Genomic DNA, 7,436 nt, shown 5'->3' with positions numbered 1-7,436 from the left:
AGATCATTCCCTGGTGGTGGAGGGGGGCAGAAGAGGTGGCCAGATCCTTCTCTGGTTGCGGGGGGAGGGAGGCCAGATTATTCTCTGGGAGGGTGCAGGGGGGTCCGTTGCCATTCTGCAAGCAATCAATGGGGGGGAAAGGGAGCAGGAGTTCACAATCAGTCTGGGTAGCAGGGGACAGGGTGGATAAGGGAGACAGTTATGTTATTGAGATGGGGTGATGTCTGTGGAGGCCATCGCTCCTGTTTTTTGCCCTTGGGCCGCTTTATCCGCTTTTTGTGGCCCAGGACTGATGTGACAGAAAAGCATTTTAAAAATTTTTTTTAAGTAAGTTAAGTCCAAAAATGCGTGGATTAGGTTGATTGGCCATGTTAAATTGTTCCTTCGTGTTTGGTGGAAGTCAGGGGGATTAGCAGGGTAAATATGTGAGGTAATGGGGATAGGGCTTGGGTGGGGTTGTTGTCGATGCAGGCTCGATGGGCCGAATGGCCTCCTTCTGTACTGTGAGGATTCCATGATTGTAAAGTAACAGATAGTAAGTATTTAGCTTATGCATTGCAAGTGTTCACTGTTGTTTAAGTAGCTATGGAATAAAGGAAATTGTGTATAAGTATTTAAACTTAACTTTATGCCTTTATTTGCTTGTACAACAGTAGTGATTGGTTTGTGAACAGTCTAGCCATGTGTTATTTATCTGTTCCTGTGAATGCAAGAGGCTATGGTTGGGTGAGATCTACATGGGGAGATATAAAATGGATAAAGAAAGATTTGGATATGCTTGTTGAGTAAACTCGTGGCATTTTCACTGCTTCGACATTTTGTGCAGTCTGGCAATTTCTCATGCTTTTTACAGGGCATTCCAAAATGCCTGACAGCCAATGAGGTGTGAAGGACATAACAAATAAAAATATCAGCGTTAACTCTGGAATACTATCCAGTGGAAGGAGTGTGAGTTCCACGTGATGCTGTTACAAGGGCTTTGACTCAGGAAAGGTCAGGGCTCGCGTGTTGTAAGAATTGCACCATACTTTAATTTTGACCATCTGTGTGAATGCAGCTTACCATACAAAAATGTTTGGGTCTTACACCAGCTACAGAAGACGTGGAGGCGCTGCCAAGAATGAAGGTAAGCTCAGGAAAATCAAATACAGGTTCGGGATTAAAAAGAGCTTACATTTTAGAAACATACAAGCTTATAGAGCAAACGAAAGCCAAATCAGATTGTGCCTATGGCTTTTTGTTTGGTAGAGTAATCTGCAACAAATCCCTGCACCCTTGCATTTGTTTTCCTTCACATATTTTTCCACTTTTTCCTTAACAGTCGTAATGATCTCTATCTCGGCCTTCTTTGTAAAGAAGCATCCAATGTTCCATGAACTGAATAAAGTAGCAGTGAAAATGTTTCAGTCATGTTCAAAAAAATAGGCATGAAGCCTCAGTCTTCATTATCAATCGAGTTCTGTGGATTGAGTCATCTGTTTGTTATCTCCCTGCATCCGAATAAGGATCAAATGTTTAGGACGCTGCGCATTTTGGATTCATGTTTAATCTTTGTTGGTCTCAGGTTCAAATGATCTGAATTCAAAATCTGAATGTGAGCTTGGTTTCAAAATGGCAGAGGTTCTCTACCTGTTCCTTACAACATTGCAGAGTAGTTAATAGAATCATAGAGCGCAGAAGGAGGCCATTTGACCCATCTAGTCTGCACCGACCACAATCTTACCTAGGCCCTATCCCCAGAATCTCATGCATTTACCCTAGCTAGTCTCCCTGATGGCCGATCCACCTAACCCAGACATCATTGGACTGTGCAAGGAAACCAGAGCACCCGGAGGAAACCCGCCCAGACACGGGGAGAACATGCAAACTCCACGCAAATAGTGATCCAAGCAGGGAATCAAATCTGGGTCCCTGGCACTGTGGGGCAGCAGTACCAACCACAGTGCCACCATGCCAGCCCACTTTCACCAATGGAAGGGTGAAATCTAATCAGCAATTAGATTTAAGGTTTGCTTGGATGTGGCTTTTGTATTTGGGGAAGCATATGATCATAATTTACAAGTGGCAAGACAATGCATTTCCAATTAATTTTGTTTTATTCACTCAAGGGACATGGGCATTGCTAGCTGACCAGCATTTATTGCTAATCCCTAGTTGCCCGAGGACAATTATAGGTCTGGAGTCACATGTAGGCTAGACTAGGTAAGGACAGCAAATTTCCTCCCCTGAAGGAAATTAGTGAACCAGATGGGTTTTTATAACAATTGACAATAGTTTTGTGGTCATCAGTAAATTCTTAATTCCAGATACTTTTTATTGAATTCAAATTCCACCATCAGTCGTGGTGGAATTTGAAACCGGAACATTAACAGTGTTTCTGGAATAATAGTCTACCGATAATACCACAATTATATGCGCCTGAATAAAAGTTGGGCAAATTTGGCAAATTAGCACTCCTTGAAAAGTAAAAAAAAATACACTTCCTTTTTAATTGTCACTCACTCAGATATAGGTGGTAGTTCTTTTCTTCAACAAAGGTTGTGATACCAGAAAAACTTGCAGCAGTAGTGAGCATCTCCTCTGTCCCCCTGCGTGTGGCAAACCATTACCTCTTTCAAGAACACACGTCATTGTGTGAAGAAACTTGTGCAAATTCATGATTTTGGCAAATTGACAGCAACATGTGGATCATGTTAAGATGTCAATTTGTTATTCACTCTTACTGTGGTCTAAATGTAAAAGTCAACATTTACTTTAAACAGGTCTGCCTTGCGTTCCCCGAGCAGAGAAGATTACTCTTTACACAGAAAACACGCTTTTCTGGAACTCTGTTATCCTCTGACAAACATTCTGTGAATTCTAATAGATTTCCAGGCAGACTATGGGGGTTAATTTGTGTCACAAAGCTCCCATGTTTAGGTATTGCAAAATTTGCTGAAGTCTCCGAATGGCAGAACAAAGACAAACATTTTTTCTTGTTTGTTTCAGACATTCGTCCTTTTGCATTGACCTAATGCCTGCTTCAGACCTGTGCTTCAATCAACCCTCAACTTCTCATGAATAGCAAGATGATAAGTGCCTATGGCAATCACCATGTCAACCATCCTGACCAATGATCCCAAGATCTCTGGCCTCCATGTCCCACTCACTAAATTTCTTCCCCCAACCACCAATTTCATTTACATTGGTCACAGCCCCCATTCCCTCCCTCCACATTCCCGATTTATTCCATTCACAACTCCCATTGTTTTCCCAGCCCCTCTATGCCCATCAATGTCTCCCCCCATCGATCTGTTGATACAACCTATTTGTTGGCAACTGCTGTAATGGTCCAGATCTGGATCACTTACCTCCTAGTTCTGCACCATCTTTATTATGGTGTGTACAGAGGCCCTGCATCTGGGGTTCCTTGGATATCAAAATTTGTGTGCATGGCACTCACATGAGTCTCTTGAATTTATCCTCCTATGTGCCTTAATGTAATTTACTTTAACACACCCTAAATTATCCTGTTGCGGTTAAATTATAAGAAAAAAACACCACCATCTTGGAGACCTTCATAGATGAATTTGACATATCTCATGAATCGTAAAATCCCTGCAGTGCAGAAGGATGATATTCAGCCCATTCAGAAGCACCGACAACAATCCCACCCATGTCCTATCCCCTTAACCCCATATACTTACCCTGCTAGTCTGTTTGACACCAAGGGACAATTTATCACAGCCAATCAACCATACATCCTTGGAGTGTGGGAGGAAACTGGAGCACCTGGAGGAAACACAGACAAGGGGAGACCGTGCAAACTCCTCATAAACAGTCACCTGAGGCTGGAATTGAATCTGGGTTCCTGGCACTGTGAGGCAGCAGTGCTAATCACTGTGCCACTGTGCCACCCACGGGCCCATTTGAACAAGAATAAAGGAACTCTCCTGCTGTCCTGCCCAACCAACATCACAAAGATAGGTTGGCTGGTCATTTATTCCTTTGCTGTTTGCCCAGTGATCTTGTGTGAAGATATATCCCACTGGACTTTGATGCTGGTATCAGGAACCCTGATGAAACAAGTTTCTTTTTCTTTGTGGTCACTGCACTGAAAATCATTCTTTTAGTTATCCTCCTCTGTAGAGTCATCATGATGCGGAGGCAACATTGTGAGTGTGTGCAAATAAACTAATCCCTTGAGTTCATCCTACCCTAGGTTTGGTGTGGGGCTATTAATGGAAAATTGGATTATAACAAAACCAAGGGGCTGGAAAGTATATCACTGCTTGTAAAAGGGGAAACACATCAAGACAGCAGCATTGATCATTGGGGCAGCACAATAGCACAGTGATTAGCACTGCAGCTTCACAGCTCCAGGGACCTGGGTTCGATTCCTGGCTCAGGTCACTGTCTGTGTGGAGTTTGCACATTCTCCTTGTGTCTGCATGGGTTTCCTCTGGGTGCTCCGGTTTCCTCCCACAGTCCAAAGATGTGCAGGTTAGGTTGATTGGCCATGATAAAATTGGCCCTTAGTGTCCTCAGATGCTTAGGTTAGAGGGATTAGCGGGTAAAATATGTAGGGATATGAGGGTAGGGCCTGGGTGGGATTGTGGTCGGTGCAGACTCGATGGGCCGAAGGGCCTCCTTCTGCACTGTAAGGTTCTATGATTCTAAGACACTTGTTTGTGTTTGGGTGTGAGAGGAGAAATTATTCATGCTTAAATTAATGTCCCTCCTGTCTGTAACAACAGTAAGGGGAACAGATAGGGTAGATAAGAGAACCTTCTAGGTGTCTCAGACTCAGGGGACATAGCGAAAATTTTGGAACCAGATCTTACAGGAGTGAAATTAGGAAATACTTCTGCACACAAAGCATGGTAGATGTTTGGAACACTGTTCCACAGATGACAATGGCGGCTCGATCAGTTGTTAATTTTAAAGGTATTAAGGGATATGGGGTGAGGGCAGATTTATGGAGTTACGTCACCAAACAGCCGTAAGCTCAATAAATGGTGATACAGTCTTGGGGGAGCTATATGGTTTACTACTGTTCCTATGTTCCTAATTAATTAAACATCTTTCACAATCTCAGAATGTCTGAATGTTCTTCACAGCTAATGAAGAGGAATTTGCAAATTGGGACAGCGATCTTATTGAAATGCATAATGAACAGGTCTGGAATATTTAATAATACCATACTAATTAACTATTCTGTCTGAACAACCTACAAACACCAATCACATCAAATCATTAAGTCCCTAGTTAGGATATTTGGCAAGAAAAATCACAAAGAACTTTATTAACTCAATAAACTTTTTTTTATATGTTTATTTATTAATGTCAAAAGTAGGCTTACATTAACACTACAATGAAGTTACTGTGAAAACTCCCCAGTCGCCGCACTCTGGCACTTATTTGGATACACTGAGGGAGAATTTAGCCTGGTCAATGCACTTAACCAGCACATCTTTGCGAATGTGGGAGGAAACTGGAGCACCCGGAGGAAACCCACGCAGACATGGGGAGAATGTGCAGACTCTGCACAGACAGTGACCCAAGCCAGGAATCGAACCCGGTCCCTGGGCGCTTGAGACAGCAGTGCTAACTACTGTGCCACCATGCTGCTGAAGGTAAAGGCTGGTTCTAATATGAATAGGAAGAACTGTTATAATTGGGCTTTCTCCTAATCCTTGCCTCAGGTTCCCGACAAGAAGGCAGTTTCTGGAGCAGGCAAATCTCCTATCAAGACCACACATCATGAATAGAGTAGATAGGGAGAAACTGCTCCCAATGATAGATGGATCAAGAACCAGAGGGCATAGATTTAAGATAATTGTCAAAAGAGTGACCAAATGGCCAACATTCTGAGCAAACAGGCCCAACATAAAATTGGACACTTTAAATTAGTATACAGCTAAATTGCTTCTAAAGCAAGGCCTGATGGAATGCAGACAAGGTGACCACACGTCAAAAGCCAACAAAGACCAGCCCAGGCCTGTCTTGCATATTGAACAGAGATGTTTGACCTTAACAATGGGGAAGTCGTTGTGACCCAATGCCAATCAAGAGATACTCAGCCATATCCTGAAAAGAGAACCCAGACCTCATCCAGACCTTAACAATGGAAGAGTTGTTCTGACCTGAAAGCCAGCAAGACATACTCAGCCGGAAGAATTGAAAAAGACAGTATGTTTGTGTATTCCCTAGTTTCAGCCAGACTTCCTGCTATTGACCATATCCTGAAGGAGGGTATGCCCACCTAGGATAACCTCACTGGATGCTGCGACCTCCTGCCCTGTGACCCCATTGGCTGAGAGCCAGAGAACGTTCCAAAAGAAGAGGAAAAAATGGGCATCTTGAGACAAACCCCAGAGAAGACTCAACCAACCTTCTCCGGCCTGTGACAATGGAAGACAGCATGCAAGATCTTTATGCCAAGAAAACTCAAAGAGTTCATCTGTCGATGGAGTTCAGAATTGAATCAAATAGCCCATCAACAGAGTGGGTAATAGATGTGTATATATTTTTAGGCAGTCACCCTGGTTTGTGGAAAAATGACCTTAATTTTATTGTGTACTCTGACTGGAAGGACAGCAGCTAAATTTATGACAGGTGGTAACTTTTGCTTGCTACTGACCATTCTTAAGCTGTGACCCCCATCCAAAGAAGAGTTAAAGCAGAGGAAATTGCAAAGCCACAAAGGAAAACAAAAGCATAATTGGACAAGTGAAAATGTGAAAGGAAATGACTTGAATTTGGAGATTGGGAGTGCCTCAAATTATCAAATTCCAACCACAAATTTGAATCGCATCTATCAATATTGAGCAGGTCAAAGGTTGCTTGGTACCAATCATCGTCTGTTAATCAACAGCACAAAAAGGAACACAATAACTTATCAGTGTTTTAATAAAGATAAGTTCGAAGCACAGTCCTTTATCTGTCTCATGAAGTAAGAGCACCTGGATAAATATGATCGAAGTATCTGTGTGGAGTATTTCACAGGCAACAAAAACATCAATAGTGACACGAGGAAAAACATTTTAATGCAGGGAATGGCTAGGTTCTGGAATGTACAGCCTGAGAGTGTGGTGGAAGAAGGCCAGTTGAGGCTTTCAGAAGGAAATTGGATCATTATCTGCAAAGGAAATAGCTGCTGGAGAAATAGCAAGAGAGTGGCACAAGATAAATTGTTCATTCAGAGGGCCAGCAAAGGCACAATGGGTCAAATGGTCCCCTTGCTTTGCTGCATTCTTTCTGTGATTTTTTTATGTGCCTAGGATTAGCAATTTGGCTTTTTTGTGATACGAGCGACAGGGAAATGCCTGATGCCCACCACATACCTTGAAATTCTTCAAAAGATAGAAAATACCATTTTGATTTGATTTATTATTGTTACATACATTGTTACTGGGATACAGTGAAAAGTATTGTTTTTTACGCGCTACGCAGAC

General features: G+C 42.5%; 1 long non-coding RNA gene across 1 annotated transcript; it reads left to right on the top strand.

Annotated features, from left to right (window-relative positions):
• Positions 1-941: 941 nt before the first annotated feature.
• LOC145343402 (uncharacterized) lies at positions 942-5,079 on the top strand. The gene is made up of 2 exons (XR_013886701.1): positions 942-1,126; positions 2,989-5,079. It is a non-coding gene; the product is annotated as an uncharacterized LOC145343402 (long non-coding RNA).
• The last annotated feature ends 2,357 nt before the right edge of the window (positions 5,080-7,436 follow it).

The sequence above is a fragment of the Carcharhinus amblyrhynchos genome, chromosome 5 (genome assembly GCF_965287045.1).
Source record: "Carcharhinus amblyrhynchos chromosome 5, sCarAmb.v2.hapA, whole genome shotgun sequence".
Classification (NCBI taxonomy): Eukaryota; Metazoa; Chordata; class Chondrichthyes; order Carcharhiniformes; family Carcharhinidae; genus Carcharhinus; species Carcharhinus amblyrhynchos.
Note: the sequence above shows the minus strand (reverse complement) of the source record. Positions and strands in the feature narration are given on the sequence as shown.